This window comes from Oncorhynchus clarkii, chromosome 4 (assembly GCF_045791955.1).
Source record: "Oncorhynchus clarkii lewisi isolate Uvic-CL-2024 chromosome 4, UVic_Ocla_1.0, whole genome shotgun sequence".
Classification (NCBI taxonomy): domain Eukaryota; kingdom Metazoa; phylum Chordata; class Actinopteri; order Salmoniformes; family Salmonidae; genus Oncorhynchus; species Oncorhynchus clarkii.
The window spans coordinates 32,217,570-32,240,183 of record NC_092150.1 but is presented as its reverse complement, the minus strand read 5'-3'; positions in this window follow the sequence as shown (position 1 = coordinate 32,240,183).

The window sequence follows — 22,614 nt, the reverse complement described above, 5'->3', positions numbered from 1 at the left end:
GTGGAAGAAAAGCCACTATATAGGGCAGGCATCATAGTGTGTGATCCTGAGTGTCTGCCTCATCTTCCCTTTCATTAGAGATGAACAGCCCGAGGTGGGACTGGGGCGGGGGGCAGATGGGGGAGAGGAGGGGAGGGAGATCATGTGTGTGTGTGTCTGTGTGCATGCAGGGGGTGGGCAGTGGGTACGGGAGGGGGTGGTTTTGCTGCAAATGGTAAATAAGATTGTAACAGTTACAGCTCCAGCGCTCTGCCCAGAAGACAAAAGTGACTGATGATTAGCTTAATATTTGTTGCACAATGCACCATAGGGCTGAACGTTGTGAACATTTATTGCTAGTGCCAGGCTCTTTCAGCTAGCATTTAATCACATCAACTCTGGCCCTGTGAAATCCATTGTAATTTTACTAACAGTCACACAGTGTGTTTGATAAGAAAAAAAGAGAGCACATTTTATCACAGCGGCTGCATGATGCGCTCTTCCCATTCATACCTCGAGGCATGGTGCTGTACAATTCGGCGTGAACTTTCGACACTTAAATGCTAAACCGCGACTGATTTTGGATGATAATAGGGGCCTTAATAGAAGCTGATCTCTTTGCGATGGCTTGGAGGAGTCGTCCTATCGTATCGCGCGCTGGCTGCTGTAATGCAATATGAGCAGACAGCTTCAGGAAGAAAAAAAACCTGAGGAAGGAAGGGAGGAAAGAAGGAAGGGTAGAGATACTGAAGGATAACACAATGCACAATCCTCCTGGCTGGCTGAGAGGGAAACATGTCTACCAGAGTGTTGCTGTGTATCAGGGTGAGAGAGAGGAGAGGAGGAGAGCAGGAGACTGGAGCGGTAACAGGAGACATGTCGGGAGAGAGAGAGGAAGGGAAGGAGAGGGACCGCCGGTAAGTGTATCTGGCAGAGTGAGGATCGAGACGAGGGGGGCTTGATGGTGTAAAAATGGAGCTGACCCTTTAGCCCTCTAAGATCCACAAATGGACGGAGGCGTCATATGGGACAGGCCTGGAGTCAGAGACTGACCTGCTCAAGGTTGTCAGCAGCCTGGGTCAACCTTCACCCAGCTCCCCTTGAATACTGTAAGCAAGCTGCTGCCTGGCTGGATGGAAGAAGCAGCCTAAAGAGCCAGGAGCAGGGAACCTCCATGGTAATTCTCTGCCTCTATTGTCATGGTGAATTGGTCCTAGATGGTTGAGGGCTGGATCCCAAATAGCACCCTGTTCCTTATATAGTGCACTACTTTTGACCAGAGCACTTAAGGGAATAGGGAGCCATTTGAGACACTGCCCTGGATTGCCTTGCAGGAAAGGAATACTCTTCTTGTCCTGTCATTATGAGACTAACAGAGATAACAGGCAGCTCCTCCCTCCAACAGGGAGGGAATGAACACACAAAACCCTGAGCGATCATGGTAATGATATGGTAATTAATGACGTGGTTACAGTGTAATTAGTGTCCTCTTAATGAAAGTGATACTAATGCTCTCACAATCGAGGGATAATTTATATTGGGAAACAGACAAAGGATTAGATGTAGACAAAGCATGATTTTAAAGCACTGTTTTTTAAAAAGATAGAGTTTGCTACAGCAGGAAAATAATCCTGCAAGAACAGGAAATACGAATTATCATTAATAGACGTTGTTTTTATGGGTTGATACATTTTTTGTTAGGGCAAATCAAGTCGGACATTTTAAAGTGGAAATTAAAAAACTTTACAAGGCATTTTTAACATTGAATAAACTAGTTTGTATTTCCTGCTTAGCAGGAAAATTCTCAGCAACAAAAGAGTGATCAAATTAAGATCCTGCATTTGTATATGGATCATTTTCCTGCGTATTATTGTCCTTGAAATATCCCTTTTATTACAAGAGAGTTGGCTACTGCTATTGCTCTAGCCAGCAGGGTTAGGTACATACACACTCCTTGTGTGTGTCCCAAATGGCACCCTATTCCCTATAGTGCAGTACTTACTTATATAGGGGACAGTGTGCCATTTTGGACGCAGACCTTGAGTCCATTCAATTACATGCTACAGTAGTGCTGCTGTCTTGACTGCTGGTGATAAAGTGTTAAGTGGGGGTAGCGACCAGTGTAATTAAACTTGAGATGAATTTGCTGGTGTGTCCTGGACTACAGTATGTGTTCTTTAAAAGACACATTGTCTGTTGCTGTAAATCACGTCGTCAGCGTATACAGGCTACCGTAGTTGGAATGTATTTAGTGTGAGATTCGAAGTATAGTTGTAATTGTTAAGTAAATGGGGTAAATCCATTTTAAATGAACAGTTTGACAACCCTGTTTGTAAGATTTTAAATTATATCAAACCCAACTGTTTATCTTTCCCAGTGATGAAGACATGGATGTTTCATGATATGGCGGGATGTGCAAAATGAGTCAACTTTCAGCACCTTTATCTCCTGAATGTTTTGCGCTCAGGTCCAAAAAGTCCCTTTCGGACCACTTCTTCAATGTATGAAAAGTTTTGTTTCAATCAAATGGGATGCTGTCAAAAAGCTATTGAATTCACATGGATTTACCCTATGGTGTGTTTTCATTTTGTTTCATTCATTTGGTTGTTGCTGCCCTGTGAGATACTGAGTGTACAGTAAGCAGAGTGTGCAACATAGTTAAGGTGATGAAAACAGTAATCAGGCAACTGTAGGCATGTTCGTCTATATTAAGGCGTTTCCTCTTCGGCGTGAATATTACAGCACACAGCAGGCCCACTCAGAGGAGAGAGGAAGCGAAAGGAAAGGAAGAAAGAGAAAGGGAGAAAGGAGAGAGAGAGAAAAAGAGAGGGGAGAGAGCGGGAGAAAGAGGGAGAGATGGAGAAGGAAAGAGAGGGGGAGAGAGAGGGAGAAAGGAGAGAGAGAGAAAAAGAGAGGGGAGAGAGCGGGAGAAAGAGAGAGAGATGGAGAAGGAAAGAGAGGGGGAAAGAGCGGGAGAACGAGAGAGAGATGGAGAAGGAAAGAGAGGGGGAGAGAGGGAGAAAGAGAGAGAGATGGAGAAGGAAAGAGAGGGGGAGAGAGGAAGAAAGAGAGAGAGATGGAGAAGGAAAGAGAGGGGGGGAGAGAGAGGGAGGGAGGTAGAAAGAACAGAAAACTGCCAGCAGTGTCAGATGCTTCCCGCATTATTATCATTTCTGATGCATTTAATATCCCCGTTTTTAGCTTTGAAGACAATCTTTGGGGAATATTGAATCTAAGCATTCTCTTCTGCCTTGCTTTCCCTTCCTCGTGCAGACACAAACTGAACTAATTAGCCTCATACCTATAGGCACACTTTTTCATTTTCCCACATTTTTATTTCCTTCTCCGTGATGTCTCTCGCTGACTCCCTCTCTCCGGCCCTGCCCCCTCCTTCCCCTCCTCTGTTGTCTTGTTATAACACTGTGCCATTGGCACTTTCTTTCTTTTATATTTTCGCATGCAAATTGGTGCTGAGTGCTTTTTACGAGCGTCCTCCCAACCTATTAGTGGTTGTGGCCTGCGGAGGGCCCTCTTCTTCTCTACACTTAAGGAGGCTGACATAGACAGGCCAGCATACTGAATCCCTGTAACCTTTTACCCTCTCTCTATCCAGCACCGTGCCTCCTTAAGGCCCTCTTAACCCAGTCCACAGCGCCTCCATCTTGTTAGTTAGAGGAGGTAGCATCCCGGCTGTACTGTTCTGCAGGAGTTCAAAGTTACACACAAGTCCTACTGTCATACTGAAGTTAAGCTTAGGACCTTTTGGAATGCATTTGTGAAATCAATAGGGCAGTCCCTAGTGATGTCGTCGTCGTCGTCCCCCCACCCGCCTCTTTCTTTCAACCCTCCACTGCCACTGCCACGCTCCACCCCACCCTTCTATACACTTGTCACAGATTCCTTTAAGAATACCGCAGTGATAACCTGCAGCTATATGATGCACACTAAAGAGTCTGTTTTACATAGCCAAAGGGTCCAATGTGAGGTTCTCCCCGCCACATGAACGGATGTTATTCACAACAATATGCTAAGTATTGTCACCTGGGAACACCTTAAAAGGAAGTGGATTTGGGGATTAAAACACTTGGAAAGTCATTATTTAAAGAAGTTTCATTTTATGTTTTTATACCGTTGGACCCGAAAGAGGTATCCTACCGATATATCACACAATCCAAGGGTAAATGTTGCCTTAGATTATGTGCCTTGTTCCAAGGCTACTACTGTAGGTTCATTGATATTTCCTGATATATTACACAGCGTATGTCAGGCTGCGCATACTACACATATTCAGTAGACTATAGACAATGTAGTTACAGTATTCATTGACAAAGATGTTATATTGTAGATTATAAACTGGGTGGTTCGAGCCCTGAATGCTGATTGGCTGAAAACCGTGGTATATCAGACCGTATACCAGGGGTATGACAAAACATGTATTTTTACTCTTCGTTGGTAACCAGTTTATAAAAGCAATAAGACGCCTCGGGAGGGTGTGGTATACGGCCAATAGACCACGCCTAAGGGCTGTATCCAGAACAGCTCTTAGCCGTGGTATATTGGCCATATACCACACCCCCTCTGGCCTTATTGCTTAATTATAGTAACATTGTTATATTAGTGAGCAGTACAATGCAACATTTGGGGATTAAAACACTTGGAAAGGCGGCAGGGTAGCCTAGTGGTTAGAGCGTTGGGCTAGTAACTGAAAGGTTGCAAGTTCATATCCCTGAGCTGACAAGGTACAAATCTGTCATTCTGCCCCTGAACAGGCAGTTAACCCACTGTTCCTAGGCCTTCATTGAAAATAACAATTTGTTCTTAACTGACTTGCCTAGTTAAATAAAGGTAAATAAATATTGATGTCTCTTTTCATACTAAAAATATTTAACTACACGTAAACAGTCCAACATCACTATGTTTGTCAGAAAGATATGGAGCTTTTAAGATACACTTTTCCTCAGTGGCAGTAGGATGGTACACTGCTCTGAAAAGTGAGGCGTCTCTGTGTAGAAGAGATATATTCTGAAACGCTTCATCCAGACTTGTACAGGGAGAGGGGAGGGAGAGTAACAGAGGAAAGGAGGGGAGAGTAGAGGAGAAAAGAGGGGAGAGACAGAGGAGAGGGAAAGGAGAGAAGGGAAGAGGAGAAGAGGAGAGAGGGGACAAGGAGAGAGGAGAGGATATATCTTCTGCATTCAACTTCTGCACATCAATCACTCCAGTGTTTAATTGGTATAATGTCATTATTTCGCCACTATGGCCTATTTATTGCCTTGCCTCCCTTATCTTACCTCATGTGCACACACTGTATATAGTTTTTTTTATTCTGTCTTATTGACTGTATGTTTGTTTATTCCATGTGTAACTCTGTATTGTTGTATGTGACGAACTGCTTTGCTTTATTCTTGGCCAGGTCGCAGTTGTAAATGAGAACTTGTTCTCAACTAGCCTACCGGGTTAAATAAAGGTGAGAAAAAAAATGAAAAAAAGATCATTAAGTCTCAATGTGCCATTTTTTATGATATACGGCTAGTGTCACAGGACAGAAGCAGGCTTTAACAGCACTGTAAAGCATCTTGACAGGGTCTCTGAAGAGCTCTATGATCACTGGCTATAAAACTATGCAGATGGTTGCAGATGATCAGCACAGTGTGAGAGGAATACAAATATGATGACTGCAGTAAGTCTTATGTGAAAATGTAGATCATGACAAGACAAAAGAGAAGCAATGTTTTAACTTCGGGTTTGGTGATTTACAGATACAGAACCATGATTAGCCTACTACTTCAACTACTTGTAATTTACAGTGACTTCAGAAAGTATTCACACTCCTTTACTTTTTCCTCTCTTTTTTTTGTGTTATAGCCTGAATTTAAAAAATATTCAATTGAGATGTGTCACTGGCCTACACACAATACCCCATAATGTCAAAGTGGAATTGAGCTGAGCACCACTGAGCACCACTCTTCAAGCATGGTGGCGGCTACATCATGTTATGGGTATGCTTGTCATCTGCAAGGACTACAGAGTTTTGGGGGGGGATAATAATAAACAGAATAGAGCTAAGCACAGGTAAAATCCCAGAGGAAAATGTGCTTCAGTCAGCTTTTCAACAGACACTGGGAGATAAATTCACCTTTCAGCAGGACAATAACTTAAAACACAAGGCCAAATATACACTGGAGTTGCTTTCCAAGATGACATTGAACGTTCCTGAGTGACAAAGTTACAGTTTTGCAGAGCATTTGGAAAGTATTCAGGTCCCTTGACTTTTTCCACACTTTGTTTCATTACAGCCATATTCTAAAATGGTAAAAAAAAAACTTTAAAAAAAAAAAAAAAAAAAACTTGACAATTCACTCACAATACTCCATAATGACAAAGCATAGACAGGTTTTTAGAACGTTTGCAAAAAAACAAACAAATATTTACATACAGTAGGTATTCAGACCCTTTGCTATGAGACTCAAAATTGAGCTCACGTGCATCCTGTTCAATTGATCATCCTTGAGATGTTTCTACAACTTTATTGGAGTCCACCTGTGGTAGATTCAATTGAATGGACATGATTTGAAAAGGCATACACCTGTCTATAGTGCATGTCAGAGCAAAAGGCAAAAACCCAAATACAGGTGTGCCAAGCTTGTAGCGTCATACCAAAGAAAACTCGAGGCTGTAAATGCTGCTAAACGTGCTTCAACAAAGTACTGAGTAATGGGTCTGAATACTTATGTAAATGTGATTTTTTTGCTTTGTCATTATGGGTTATTGTGTGTAGATCTGTCATGCCCTGACCATAGATTGCTTTGTGTGTTTCTATTTTTTGTTTGGTCAGGGTGTGATTTGGGTGGGCATTCTATGTTTGTATGTCTAGGTTTTTGTATTTACATGTTTCGGTTCTCAATCAGGGACAGCTGTCTTTCGTTGTCTCTGATTGGGAATCATACTTAGGTAGCCTGTGTTGTCATCTTAGTTTGCGGGTAGTTCATTTCTGTTTAGTGTTATTCACCTTGCAGGACTGTTTCGGATTTCCTTTTTCTTGTTTTGTTTATTCAGTGTTCAGTGCAATTATTAAAGATGAACACGTACCCTGCTGCATTTTGGTCCGATGATTCCTCTTTTCCGATGAAAGCCGTTACACGATCGACGAGGGGGAAAAAAAACAATTTAATACATTTTAGAAAAACGCTGTAATGTAACAAAATGTGGAAAAAGTCAAGGGGTCTGAATACTCCGAATGCCCTGTATTATACATAGTAAAACACATTTTACAGGTTTTCTTTTCATGGAAAACTGTGAAACTTTTCTTATGTCAAATCAGCAGATACTTTCCTTATGCTACAAAACAGCAGATACCCAGACATGTTGCCCCTCAATTAAACCATTAAAGCCCATATGAAGGTCAATTAAAGCCATATGAAGAGTTTGTCACCGCTGTACGTCCCAGATCTGTGGCTTTGTCCCATATCACACCATATTCCCTATATACTGCACTATTTTTGACCACAGCCCTATGGGAACCTGTTCAAATATGGTGCTATTTTGGACACAGCCTGTGTGTTCCTGCTGAATGTTTACGGAGGTAATTCAGGTTAAGGACCTTGGATACACAGCACAGGCCCACCTGGGAACACAACCTTCTGGTCACAAGTCTACTGCTGTGCTCTACTAAGCAGCCCTGTGCTAATTGGGCTGGAGGTATAACTCGTAGGATTTTACATGTAATTAAATCGACACCTCAGGCTTCTGCTAACGACTCCCATGGTTGTATGTAAGGTGGATGGCAAATACAAAGTAAAAAGCAGTATATAAGCAGTATAAAAACATCATCATTACTGCTCATCACTGCTTGTATATTCTGTAACAATGCTTATGGAAAAAGACACACCCTGTAATTATTATGCTAATATGTATTTATTTCATGACACACTAAAGTCATAACCAGAGGATTGTTCTGTTTCATTGTTTAATGGATTTAAGATATATTATGCATGAAGATTCAGGAAATGAATGTGTCTTGTTATAATCACGAGGCTACTGCTGGCAGATGAGTAATTTGTTGTGTGACTAATGTATAATTGAATCCCCTATTTATGTTGAAGAGTTGAAATAGCAGTCTGGAAATGAGCAAGCCATGCATTGCTATGGACTTGTCTGTTTAACATTGATGGTGCCTTTCAATTGTCTCTGACAGGTTATCTCACATTACTCACATTGCAGTACGTGTACAGGTGCTTGAATATCGTCTAAACGCACCCTGTTGGTGTCTTCGCTCAACTTACATAAGTCTTTATGATATTTCTGAGTACAGTACCATATGCCTGTACTCACTGCCAGTGTACGTGTGACGACTGTGTTACAACTCTCATTTGTATAATATTTTGATTGTTTCCTATGTGTGTCGTGCAGCATCAGGGTCCGATTCAACCTCTGAATGTTGACTGAACCGTGAGTAATTGGGTGGTCAGTTCCTTGGCTAATTAGCGTAGCGTTAATGTGTGATGCTCCCCTGGGGTCTCTGTGGTGTGTGTGTGTGTGGTGGGGGCTGGCATGGCCATGTGGTTAAGCCGCTGCTGACATTAGCCCATGGGCAGCCTGGGAGGAGGTGCTAGCTAGCATTCATCTACCAACCGGTAAAGTAGACCCATCACCCATCCACTCAGTCCCTACCAGGCTGGGTGGTGTGGTACAGTAGACTGAGGGCTCCCCCAGTTCAAGATCTTCAATGTCCTAGTAAAGAAGCAAGGACGCAGGCCACACAGGGAATTAATGACGCTATGGAGAGACAGTCTGCGTCACAAATGGCACCCTATTCCCCATGGGCTCTGGTCAAAAGTAGAGCACTATATGGGGAATAGGGTGCCATTTCAGACACAACCTTTAGTTTCTCCTATCCTCATCCGTAAACCCATCAGCTCTATGATATCCTGACAGGCATATAGGCCACGCTCCGTCCTCCCAGCATGCTCTGCTCTCTGACCGCTGGCAGACCGAGCGAGTAGAGCCCAGAGCTGAGGGCAGGCAGGCTGCAGTGGAGCGCAGAGCCGGATGTCGGCATAAGGCGCCTTGCCAAGTGCCCTTGCCTGTACCATCATGGATGTTGATTTCAATTAACTCAATCACATGTTCCCAGATTGACCTTTCCTGTTAGGACAGCCAGGGCTGCAGTCTTTTGTTCCAGTTCTCTCCACAAACGCCTTGGGGGGCTAGCAGTGTTAAGTTGTGTGGTTGGTTGGTATTTGTGTGGCTGCTGGCGATGGTATCTCCTCTCTCCTCCTCCGATCCTCGGTTAGGTTGGCCAAGACATTTCAACATTTCAGAGGCGGTTTTCCAAGGCTCTATGGTCAGCTTGACAACCACCAGAGGGAAAGGACAGAGGGTGAGGATAGCAGGCTAATGATGTAAAGGACTAGGCTGGTAATCAGTCTGAGCAGTGGCTGGTCCTGTCCTGTCAGGCTGTGTGGTGGCAGACTGGTGGTTAATGACTGGTGCTGGCAGGATGGTAGTGGCGGATTGATTGATGCTGGCCTGTTCTCACATGCAGAGTGCTGTCATGTAGACCCCACTGTGTAAACACAGTCACTGTGGTGATTATCTTAGCTCCTTAGACCCTGGAATGGTCAGTGGCCAGGATTGGCTAGCTGAAATGCCGCCCAAAAATAGATGGTAGACTAGCATGTAGCTAGCTCACTGCAGCTAATTATATGTTGCCCTAAAACAGACAGGTAGCAGGGCAATAGCCGCCTTTTGGAGGATACAAAAATGTAAAAGCCAATAAATAAAACTGTTGCAGTCAAAATGACAGGGAGAAAAATAATCCATTGCAAAATAATGCAAATTCCAGTCGATGGAAATACATTTGACCATCATTCTTATTGGTCTATAGGTTAATTTGCATAATTCTGTGGAATTAAATTGGCCTGTGTGTATTTTCATTAGTCATCATGTATCTTATTTATCCAGCACAACTATCACAGCTGCAGCTCCTCAGATGGTAAAACGTTTATAAGCCCATTCATTGCACAACAATTGTAAATACAATTGCGTGTTAAAAACAGTTTTGGTATATGATTAAAAAGAGCTACTATTTTTATTTCTCATCAGGTAATTGAAGCAGGCTCCCATTCACAATTCAAGTGCAGGCGACAGGCTACCAGCAAGTCACCCACCACTTTGCAATGTGAGCTGGAGGCACTATGCTTTTAAAAAAAAAAACGTCATTGTTTGTAACCTGAATGTTTTATTTCATATTACTTGCTTCAAATTAGCCTATTGGCAAAAGCCGACCATGGAAATGTGGAGGCAATTATTTTATAAAGACTTCATAGGTGGTTAGAGCGTTGGACTAGTAACCGAAAGGTTGCAAGTTCATATCCCCGAGCTGACAAGGTACAAATCTGTCATTCTGCCCCTGAACAGGCAGTTAACCCACTGTTCCTAGGCCGTCATTGAAAATAAGAATTTGTTCTTAACTGACTTGCCTAGTTAAATAAAGGTAAATAGGTGGTGCATGAGTTTCAAGTTTGGGGAAAGCTTACAATTCTTCCTACCATTTCTACCATTCTGCGTGCAAGTTATGATTTTCATATGAGCATTTTTGTGGAACAGTTCCATTTCAATAATGTTTACATTTGTCAAAATTATTGTCACATGGTTAATCATAAAAATCTTAAAAAGTCAACTAATGCGAGATCACCAGCCTCTGCCATAATGGACACACTCATACCATGATTCTTTGGCTTAGTGGCTCAAGAAATGAGCGCATGCAACTCATAGCCTATAAGCCAATGCAGTAATAGGCCTATAACGTCCATTGCTCTTTCACACTGAGGATTTCTCAGGCTCGCACGCTCCCTCAACATTATCAGGACATAGACACCAGACACATGCGCATTGCTCACATGCAGGACCCTGTAAGCAACGTTTCCACGCCAAGAATGAGAACGGTAAATGACTGTTAGAAAAATACATGCATTAACAGAAATGAATGTAACCAAATTATGGGGATTAACAATACATTTACTACTGGTGACATATGTAATGTAAAATCAAAGGGCAAACAATTCACACAATGAAATAATGACTGCTGAGTCATTCTGGAGAGTTAGTTACCTATGTCTTTGCCACACACCCTTCTTGTCTCAACATTTGAAATGATACTCGAGACACATTATCCATCACCTTAATCGATATTTGATCTTTGTCATTCTGAGCAACCTAGGTGGACACCCTAATGGGTTATGCACCCAAAGGAAATGAGTAGGGTATATTTCTCAAATGGACGGTCAATTAAAGTGTTCATGGTAACTCGTTCTAAAGGATACCCTGACAGGTAGCTACAGTAGCATACCTCGAGGAGGGTTGTTCGCTAGCTACCTGTAATACTGCCAAAACACAGAAGGGTAGCTAACTAGTTGATTAAATCAGTGGCAGTGGTTGGCTACCTGAAATGCTACTCAGAAACAGACAGCAAGTAGATAGCCCACAGATGTGTTCTGGCGCCATCTATAATGGCGCAGGAGGAGATGGCTTCTGTTTTACTGGCTCCTAACCAACTCTGCTATTTTGTTTGTTAATTTCGCATTGTTGTAAATAATTTTGAACATAAAGTTGCTGCTACCATCTCTTATGACCGAAACAAGCTTCTGGACATCAGAACAGAGATGACTTACCTCGAACTGGACAAAGCTTTTTTATTTAATGAGTCCGATGCAAAGGATATACTGCTTTGTCAAGACAAGGCCCAAATCCCTGTCATCAGCATGAAGAAAAGACAAAGGAAAAGGGGGAGAAGGGCGGGGTGCCTTGTAAGAATTCGCAGATGAGTAGGTAAACCACCACTTCCCTCCATATTATTGGCCAATGTGCAATCATTGGAAAACAAATTGGACGATCTACGATTAAGACTATCCTACCAACGGGACATTAAAAAACTGTAATATCTTGTGATTCACCGAAACGTGACTGAACGACAACACGGATAACATAGAGCTGGTTGGCTTCTCGGTGCATCGGCAGGACAGAGCAACTACGTCTGGTATGACGAGGGGCAGGGGTGTGTGTCTATTTGTCAATAACTGCTGGTGTCTAATATTAAAGAAGTCTAGACGTATTGCTCGCCTGAGGTAGAATACCTCATTATAAGCTGTAGGCCACACTATCTACCAAGAGAGTTCTCATCTATATTATTTGTAGCCGTATTTATACCACCACAAACCGATGCTGGCACTAAGACCGAACTCAATGAGCTGTATAAGGCCATCAGCAAACAAGAAAAGTCTCATCCAGAAGCGGGACTCCTAGTGGCCGGGGACCTTAACGCAGGCAAACTTAAATCCGTTTTACCTCATTTCTACCAGTATGTCACATGTGCAACCAGAGGAAAAAAACTCTAGACCACCTTTACTCCACACACAGAGACGCGTCCAAAGCTGTCCCTCACCCTACAAAGGGAAACCCAGACGCGAGCTTCCCAGTGATGCGAGCCTACCAGACGAGCTAAATGCCTTTTATGCTTGCTTCGAGGCTAGTAACACTGAAGCATGTATGAGAGCATCAGCTGTTCCAGACGACTGTGTGATCACGCTCACCATAGTCGATGTGAGCAAGACCTTTAAACAGGTCAACATTCACAAAGGTGATTAGCAGGACGTGTACTCAATGCATGTGCGGAACTTACCAGTGTCTGTATGTAGCCTCGCTACTTTTATAGCCTGGCTATTGTATATAGCCTGTCTTTTTACTGTTGTTTTATTTCTTTACTTACCTATTGTTCACCTAACACCTTTTTTTGCACTATTGGTTAGAGCCTGTAAGTAAGCATTTCACTGTAAGGTCTACTACACCTGTTGTATTCAGTGCACGTGACAAATAAACTTTGATTTGATTTGATATATTTTTTATAGTTTTATCTAAAAGGACAACTTTTTAAATGTTTCACTATTTTTATTTTTATGAAATTCCCTGAAGAGGATGGTCCTCCTCCTCCTCCTCTGAGGAGCCGCCACTGATACTAACGTCATGTATTTCCCTTATATGAGAGTCCCAGTGGGGGAAGCAGTCCATGTCTTTAAATATCCTCAATGTCACTGCTGTGCAGGCTGGGGGCTTGGTTTGCCCTGGCTGGATCTGGGGCCTATGGGGCCTGTGAGGGCCAGAGTACTACTTCACTCCCTCCCTCCCTTCCTCCCCACCAGGCTCCCCTCTCTCAGAATGCCCCCTTCATCCCTCCATCCCAAATGCTGAGTTCAGGGCCCGAGATAAGTGCTTCTCCAGAGATGGCCCTTCACCTGAAATTGCCTTCCACATCTGTGTAAGGATGTCTGAGACGTACATGTTTTTAGGAGTCAATTGAGACATCAGGAGCCCAACCAATGGCCACAGGAGCCCCCAACCCAAATGGAAATGTGTTCTGGGTCGTGTTCAGTAGGTACGACGTAGAAGAAAATGCTCCAAATCTGAGACGTTTTTGGGTAAATCATTTTTTATGCAATCACTTTTTGACAGCACCTCTTTTTATGTGAATAATACTTTCCATACATATTTGCCCATTGTAGAAGTGCTCAGAAATGGACTTTTAGAACCTGAATGCCTAAATATGGCTGAGATAAAGGTACTCAAAGTTGACCTGTTTTGCATACTCCACCATACCATGAGATGTCTTCATCACAGGAAAAGATAAAGAGTTAATCATTTAAAAGCTGACGAACAGGGTACGAAGAGGAGACCTCATATTAGCATTGTCACAGTTATTCAGCAGCACTTCAAGGTACACATAGCATGTCGAAGATCTTACTTCAGCCAATAGGGCAAGAATGGACGGACAACACATCTATTGTTAGAGATGCAGAAGTTATTGCAGGGCTTATTACAGAATGTTACAGGATGTTATTCAAAACACATAATTTGAATTGATGATGAAGATGTTACCACTCCAGAATCCTCTATGCCCTCTTTCGCTCCCTTTGTTTCTGTCAGTAGTGCCTTTGTCATGGGCACAGCAGCCTGTAGATAGAGATGTCAAACTGGACCCTTGAGGTCGTAGGGTCAGAGAAACTCTTCACTACTGTTGACCTTCATCCAGACAGATTTAGCCACGGTTAATAGCACACACACACACACACACACACACACACGCACACACGCACACACACGCACACGCACACACACACAGACACACGCACACACACACAGACACACACAGACACACACACACACACACACACACACACACACACACACACACACACACACACACACACACACACACACACACACAAACGCGTGCATACACACAGGCACACACTGTCAGTGTCTCTCTTTGACTTGCCCCCGCTACCCCCCGTTTGTGATTGCAGACAGACACAATGAAGACATCACTTTCAGATTTTTGACCCCTGTCATCTTTTTATTGGTTGATATTCAATAATTATAACTATTTGGACAATGAGCAAGGTCAGGATATTGCGGGCTCAACCCCACCAACCTCTTTTGTGACCATCACAGACAACCATAGTGAAGAGATCAGTTTTTGATTGTTGACTCTATTTTAATCTAATAGCCAAGCAATACTCAATTTTCAGACTCAGGAATAATCCTTAGGACAAAGGAGTGAGATGAGGACATTGAGGGATAATTTGTTTAAACTTCACATTGTCAAAGACAGGGTGTTAAAAAAAGGAAAGTGTATCCATTTGCCTGTGTAATCACATTAAATTGCTTGTAGCTCATTTGCAGATTGTTTGTTGGACGAGACGGAGCTGAGACAGTTTACCAATTTGACAGCTTAGTTAGTGGTCCGGGGAGCTGTGAAATATCACACTTCATGTTTTTCAATTTGAAAGCCACACATAGAGATGTGAGAAGGAGAATCGTCTAATAAGAAACCGGCTTATTTTGTTCTTCAGTGTACACCTCCTTACATTATCTCTCAAATCCAGTAAAACCAAGTGCAGTCTATTTCCACATCAATACTATGTATGAGGTAAGGATACATTCTTTGTATTTTACCTTTATTTTACCATGTTGTCTTATTGAGGTCAGAAGGCCTCTTTTCCAACAAAGACATGCTCCACTATTAGATTCACAAAAAATGTAAGAAGTGTGTGACGAATCGCACACTGTCATGTTGCAAAAAACAACAACGTCAGACCAGTAAGACACCACCACTGTTCTCAGAACAAAACAAAACCCTCTTGCTTCCTCACCACCAGGTTTCTCCTCCTCAATCCCCTCCTATGTCTGCCTGTGTTCCCCAGACGGTGAGGGTGGAGGTCAGAGGTCGTTGTCACTGTGTACCCAGGTCTGCAAACAGCTCATTAGCCAGGCTGTAGTCTCACTGGGGACAGGGACAGAGCTCCTGGGAGGGACTCTCTACTCCACACTCACACAAACACACACACTTGCTACCCCGCCACTGTGCTGATACCTGGTTTGTTTAGAGCCCTCTCAGGGGATTCACTCCTTCACTGTGTTATTTCTGTTGTTTGTCTGTCTCATGTTTAATTAATAACTAACTCCTGTCAACCACGTGTTTACACACATGCTGTAACATCATGAAAAAGGAAGAAGAAAGGAAGAAAAGGCAATGTCATGATGATGAGCTTTGTTTGTTTAAATGGTGGGCTCTTCTTATTCTGTATTATTCTATCCCAATAAGGGATGTCCATATAAAGCAAATCATTCATATGACTGCAAATATCAAATATTTTTTTCCTCCATTACATGTGCATACATATTGTGGCCAATACACAATGATTTAAGAAAAACGATTGAATCTAGCTGAATGTATATAAAATAGGAAGTGACAATACATCATTATTGACTTAATTCAAGCCATAAAGAGAGGAAATGCACAATCACCACAGACTAAATGCAATACCTGGATTTCCTTTCATGCTCCCCCATCTCTTGCAAATTACCACAATTAGAACCAATGTTTCTCCCTGAAATAGGGATGGGCGGGACACCGTATTTATTTATACAGTATTGAGGCACGGACCGGTTTGGGTTTTTACTTTATCATGTATGTATTTCAATGTTTGGTTTGTTAAATGTGCTATGCCACTCCGTCACAGGTAATGTCCGTTTTTATAGTTTACTCGGTTTGCTACTGAGTTGTCTCTCTTCCTCTCGCCTTCCACACACAACCGGCATAGCCCTGTGTCACTCAAACAGAGCAGTTTTTCCTCTAACACAATTCACGACCACTTGCCAGTTGCCGTTCACTCGCAGTGACAGTCTGCATGGTCAGATGTTGGTGACAATGATGCTGCTTTCCACTTAGCTTCTTAATCTAAATCCAGAAGCGTTCTATAATAGCACTGTTAGTTTGTGTATCTTAATGTCTGCAAACAGCTAGTTTGTCTTTTCTTAGCAAGTTGTCCATTAAAATAACATTAAATTGATCATAATTTGATTTGATTGTTGACAAAAATGTTGACAAAAATATTCGTCAAACACCTAATTCTCAAAGACTATAACTGACTAAATAGACCAAGACTATAACTAAACTAAAATCATTTTTCATTCCAGTTGACTAAAATGAGACGAGACAAAATGATCAATTGACTAAAATGAGACGAGACAAAATTATATCTCTGACTAAAATCTGACAACAAAGTGGACTGGACAAGAGATTTTGGAAAGATTGAGAGCTCTTCAGTGATAAGCACAATTGATATTAGCAGCACAGATGCGCAGTGCAGTTCTGTTAAGCAATTGGAAGGATGTGTCACCCTGCAAACACTGCATACATCTGCTGGTGAACTTGAGAAAGGGATGCGTCTGGGCAAACCAGTAGACAGGCTCCGCTCCGCCTCCCTCTCTGATTATGCAGGCAACTCTTTTGATTCACCTTAGCTAACCAGTCACCACCAGCCTTCTATTTAGCTAACATTTGCCTGGTTAAGAAACAGAAGCTGCTTTAGGAAATTAAAAACAATAGCAGCATTAAGGTCAATAGTAAAACAACAGTCAAGCTATGTTTCTCTCTCCCTTGAATAGGCTATTGAATTTGTACTCTCGCTCCTCTCTCCCACTTTTCCCCACTGCATTTCATATACAGGTTCTGTAGCCAAGTCTTCCTCTTTTCCTCAGAGAAAACGGCTTGATTCTATATAGGAATAGGAATGGGGATGCCTAATTTGTTGTACAACTGAATGTATTCAAATGAAATGTGTCTTCCGTATTTAACCCAACCCCCTGAATCAGAGAGGTGCAGAGGGCTGCCTTAATCGAATAACCCCGTCTTCGGTGCCGGGGAACAGTGGGTTAACTGCCTTACTCACGGACAGAATGGCAGATTTTTACCTTGTCTGCTCGGGGATTCGATCCAGCAGCCTTTTGGTTACTTGCCCAATGCTCCTACCCAGTAACTAAATATTAGGACGGTGTTCCTAATGTTTGGTATACTTAGCATATGTGTATACTGAGTAATACAATTGAATCAATTGTAGAATAAGGATATAGCAAAATGTATATACAGTGCCTTCGGAAAGTATTCAGACCCTTTAACTTTTTCCATATTTTGTGACGTTACAGCATTATTCTAAAATGGATGAAATTCTTTTTATTCCTCATAAATCTACACACAATAGCCCATAATGACAAATCAAAAACAGGTTTTTTAAATGTTTTGCAAAAGTACAAAAAAAAAACTGGAAATATCACATTTACGTAAGTATTGAGATGCTTTACTCAGTACTTAGGAGAGGAAGCTTTGGCAGCGATTATGGCCTCGAGTCATCTTGGGTATGACGCTACAAGTTTGGTACACCTGTATTTGGGGAGTTTCTCCCATTCTTCTCTGCAGATTCTCTCAAGCTCTGTCAGATTGGATGGGGAGCGTTGCAGCACAGCTATTTTCAAGTCTCTCCGGAGATGTTCATTCAGGTTTAAGCCCACGCTCTGGTTGGGCCCCTCAATGACATTTACTCCTGCATTGTCTTGGCTGTGTGCTTAGGGTCATTGTCTTGTTGGAAGGTGAACCTTTGCCCAAGTCTGAGGTCCGGAGCGCTCTGGAGCTGGTTTTCATCAGGGATCTCTCTGTACTTTGCTCCATTTATCTTTGCCTCGATCCTGACTAGTCTCCCAGTCCCTGCCACTGAAAAACATCCCCACAGCATGATGCTGCCACCACCATGCTTCACCGTAGGGATGGTGCCAGGTTTCCTCCATACGTGACACTTGGCATTCAGGCGAAAGAGTTCAATCTTGGTTTCATCAGACTTTCTCATCGTCTGAGAGTATTTAGGTTCCTTTTGGCAAACTCCAAGCGGGCGGTCATGTGCATTTTACTGAGGTGTGGCTTCCGTCTGCCCACACTACCATACAGGTCTGATTGGTGGAGTGCTGCAGAGATGGTTGTCTTTCTGGAAGGTTCTCCCATCTCCACAGATGATCTCTAGAGCTCTGTCAGAGTGACCATCGGGTTCTTGGTCACCTCCTTCACCAAGGCCCTTCTTCCCCGATTGGCCGGGCGACCAGCTCTAGGAAGAGTCTTTGTGATTTCAAACTTCTTCCATTTAAGAATGATGGAGGCCACTGTATTCTTGGGGACCTTCGATGCTGTTTTGGTACCCTTTCCCAGATCTGTGCCTCGACACAATCCTGCCTCGAGCTCTACGGATAATTCCTTCGACCTCGTGGCTAGGTTTTTCCTCTGACATGAACTATAGACAAGTGTATGCCTTTCCAAATCATGTCCAATTGATTGAATTTACCACAGGTGTACATTTTTTGCCAGGTGATTCATGATTTCGACTGGCTGAGAAACGCTGTCTGCCTGTCTTGTCCCGGCACGTTCATTACTGTGGCACATCTGGAGATTGAATTTGAATATTGAAATAATGTTGCAAATGTCAGATAGACAGACAGAAAAGTTTATACAAATATCCGCTGTTGAAAACTAAATGGTAGTCTAAAATAAATGTGAGATAATGTCTAGATTTTATAGTGGAGATTAAGTTAAGTTTATAAATTGCCTGGCTGGGCTGATGAGACTGTGGATTGTGTCGTCAGATTGAACAGAGTAAATAGTTATTTTAACAACATAGATTTAGCTGTGTGTAACTTGTGGAATAGACACTGGCTGCAATGCGGTTTTAACCAATCAGCATTCTGGATTAGAACCACCCGTTGTATAAACACTAATGAACTCCGTGACAGTTTGATAGCTCTGGTAAAATACCACATTATTTCTGTTAGAGGATGGCGGGCGCTGGGCAGTGGTACTGTACGGTCACCATAACAGTGCCAAGGCAGTGACAGTGTCTGAATCCCAAATGGCACCCTATTCCCTATGTAGTGAACTATTGTTATCAATGAAGATAGGATGGAGAATGGAGCTGAATTCACCAGACCACAGATGAAGCTGGTAGGTAATTATCCTGATTCAGCCTGGTAATTACCTACTGGCTTCATCTGTGGTCTGGTGTGTAGCTCCATCCTCCATCCTATCTTCATTAATAACAATAAGGGTAAAATAAGGGTTAAAAACTCATTTAATTGCCTTTATGTTAATGACATTATGAATAGCTGGAGCGGCTGGGGCGGACTGCAGAGGAGATAGGCTGTGTCCCAATGTCCCAGCACCTTACTCCCTATATACTGTAGTGCTTTTGACCAGAGCCCTCAGAAGTAGTGGACTATTGTATGTAGGGAATAGGTGCCATTTGGGACATAGCTAGAGAACAATTCTGTCCAGCAGGTACTTTCAACGTTGCATTGCCCCCCTGGGTGCCTGTTAATTTTGCCAGCATTACAGATGCACAGCTCTGCTCTACTTAACTCTCTTCTTGCAGGTGGGTTTCTCTACTCTGCAAAACTAGCATTAATGGGCAGCACACTGTACCAGCAATGACAAACATGCTCTCCAGCAAGGAATTATCATGAGAGATTGGTTGAGGACAGTCATATATTTCGTACACACACGCACGCATACACACAATAACATACACACACACTCCCCCCCTCCCACCTACACACACTACCCTTTCTCCCCTCAATCTAACTTGTATAGATTCAGTCTTCTCCCCCTACTGTCTCCCTCCCAGGCCCCACATGTGATTAAAGTCTCTACATCATTACGTCCTGTTGAGGAACATTCCTTCCCACCTCCTGAAGAGTGTAACCCAGTTGGGCTCTGATGACAAAATTAGCCAGCATATGTCTGCTAAGTTTAAGAATTATGATAATGTAAATGCCTCTCAGCGAAGAAGCTTTTTTTAACCATGAATATTGCAGAGAGGTGATTTCAAAAGAGCTTTGGCATTTTAACTAATTCAAATTCCCATTAGCTGAGCAGCCGCTGAGAAAAACTGTTTATGATTTGTGGGGCTGGTTTTTATTAGCTTAAAGGTAGATCGGTTTTTGTTGTTTGTGTTTATTGCCACTTACAGTGCCTTCAGAAATTATTCATACCCCTTGACTTATTTCACATTTTGTTGTGTTTTGTGTGTTTCGGAATTGAAAATTAATTTAAAAAATTTTTTTCTCACCCATCTTTACTAACGACATGCCACTGACATAGTATAGCCAGAGTTTCTATGTATGCGGATGACTCAACACTACACACGTCAGCTACTACAGCAACTGAAATGACTGCAACACTCAACAAAGAGCTGCAGTTGGTTTCAGTGGGAGGCAAGGAATAAGTTAGCCCTAAATATTTCTAAAACTAAAAACATTGTATTTGGAACAAAATACTCACTAAACCCTAAACCTCATCTAAATCTTCTAATAAATAATGTGGAAATTGAGAAAGTCGAGATGACTAAACTGCTTGGGGTAACACTAGATTGTGAACTTCTTAACAACACTATCAACAAGGCAGGTCCTACAGGCCCTAGTTTTGTCGCACCTTGACTACTGTTCAGTTGTGTGGTCAGGTGCCACAAAAAAGATCTTAGGAAAATTGCGATTGGCCCAGAACAGGGTTGCACGGCCGGCCCTTAGATGTACACAGAGAGCTGATATTAATAATATGCATGTCAATCTCTACTGGCTGAAAGTGGAGGAGAGATTCACTTCATCACTACTTTTATTTATGAGAGGTATTGACATGTTGAATGCACCGAACTGTCTGTTTAAACTACTGGCACACAGCTCAGACACCCCACAAGACATGCCACAAGAGGTCTCTTCACAGTCCCCAAGTCCAGAACAGACTATGGGAGGCACACAGTACTACATAGAGCCATGACTACATGGAACTCTATTCCAAGTCATGTAACTAACGCAAGTAGTAAAATTTTATTTAAAAAACAGATTAAAAAAATACCTTATGGAACAGCGGGGACTGTGAAGCAACACAAACATTGGCACAGACACATGCATACACACACACACACACACACACACACACACACACACATACGATAACATACGCCGTATACATACACATAGATTTAGTACTGTAGATATGTGGAAGTGGGCCTGAGGGCACACAGTGTGTTGTGAAATATGTGAATGTATTGCAATGTTTTAAAATTGTATAAACTGCCTTAATTTTGCTGGACCCCAGGAAGAGTTTTGGCAGCAGCTAATGGGGATCCATAACAAATACAAATACAAATACACACAATACCCCATAATGCCGAAGTGAAAACATATTTTAGCAAATGTATTGAAGATGTAATACAGAATTATTTCATTTATGTAAGTATTCACACCCCTGAGTCAATACTTTGATTGGGTCTCAATCACTGGCCATAGCCTCTCTGAGTTAATAATTGCTGTTTAGCAGTCTGATGGCCTTGAGATAGAAGCTGTTTTTCAGTCTCTCGGTCCCAGCATTGATGCACCTGTAATGACCTCGCCTTCTGGATGGTAAAGGTGTGAACAGGCAGTGGCTCGGGTGGTTGATGTCCTTGATGATCTTTTTGGCTTCCCTGTAACATCGGATGCTGTAGGTGTCCTAGAGGGCAGGTAGTTTGTCCCCAGTAATGCGTTGTGCAGACCGCACCACCCTCTGGAGAGCCTTGCGGTTATGGGTGGTGCAGTTGCCGTACCAGGCTGTGATACAGTCCGACAGGATGCTCTCGATTGTGCATCTGTAAAAGTTTGTCAGGGTTTTGGGTGACAAGCCAATTTCTTCAGCCTCCTAAGGTTGAAGAGGATCTGTTGCGCCTTCTTCACCACACTGTCTGTGTGAGTGGACAATTTCAGTTGGTCTGTGATGTGTACGCCGAGGAACTTAAAACTTTTCACCTTCTCCACTGCTGTCCCTTCGATGTGGATAGGGGTCCCACTGCTGTTTCCGGAAGTCCGCAATCATCTCTTTTGTTGACATTAAGTGAGAGGTTGTTTTCCTGACACCACACTCCGAGTGCCCCCACCTCCTCCCTGGAGGAGTTCATCAAGCCCACTACTGTTGTGTTGTCTGCAAACTTGATGATTCAGTTGGAGGCGTGCATGGCCTCGCAGTCATGAGTTAACAGGGAGTACAGGAGGGGGCTGAGCACGCACCCTTGTGGGGCCCCAGTGTTGAGGGTCAGCGAAGTGGAGATGTTGTTTCCTATCTTCACCACCTGGGGGCGGCCCGTCAGAAAGTCCAAGACCCAATTGCACAGGGCGGGGTCGAGACCCAGGGCCTCCAGCTTGATAATTAGCTTGGAGGGTACTGTGGTGTTGAAT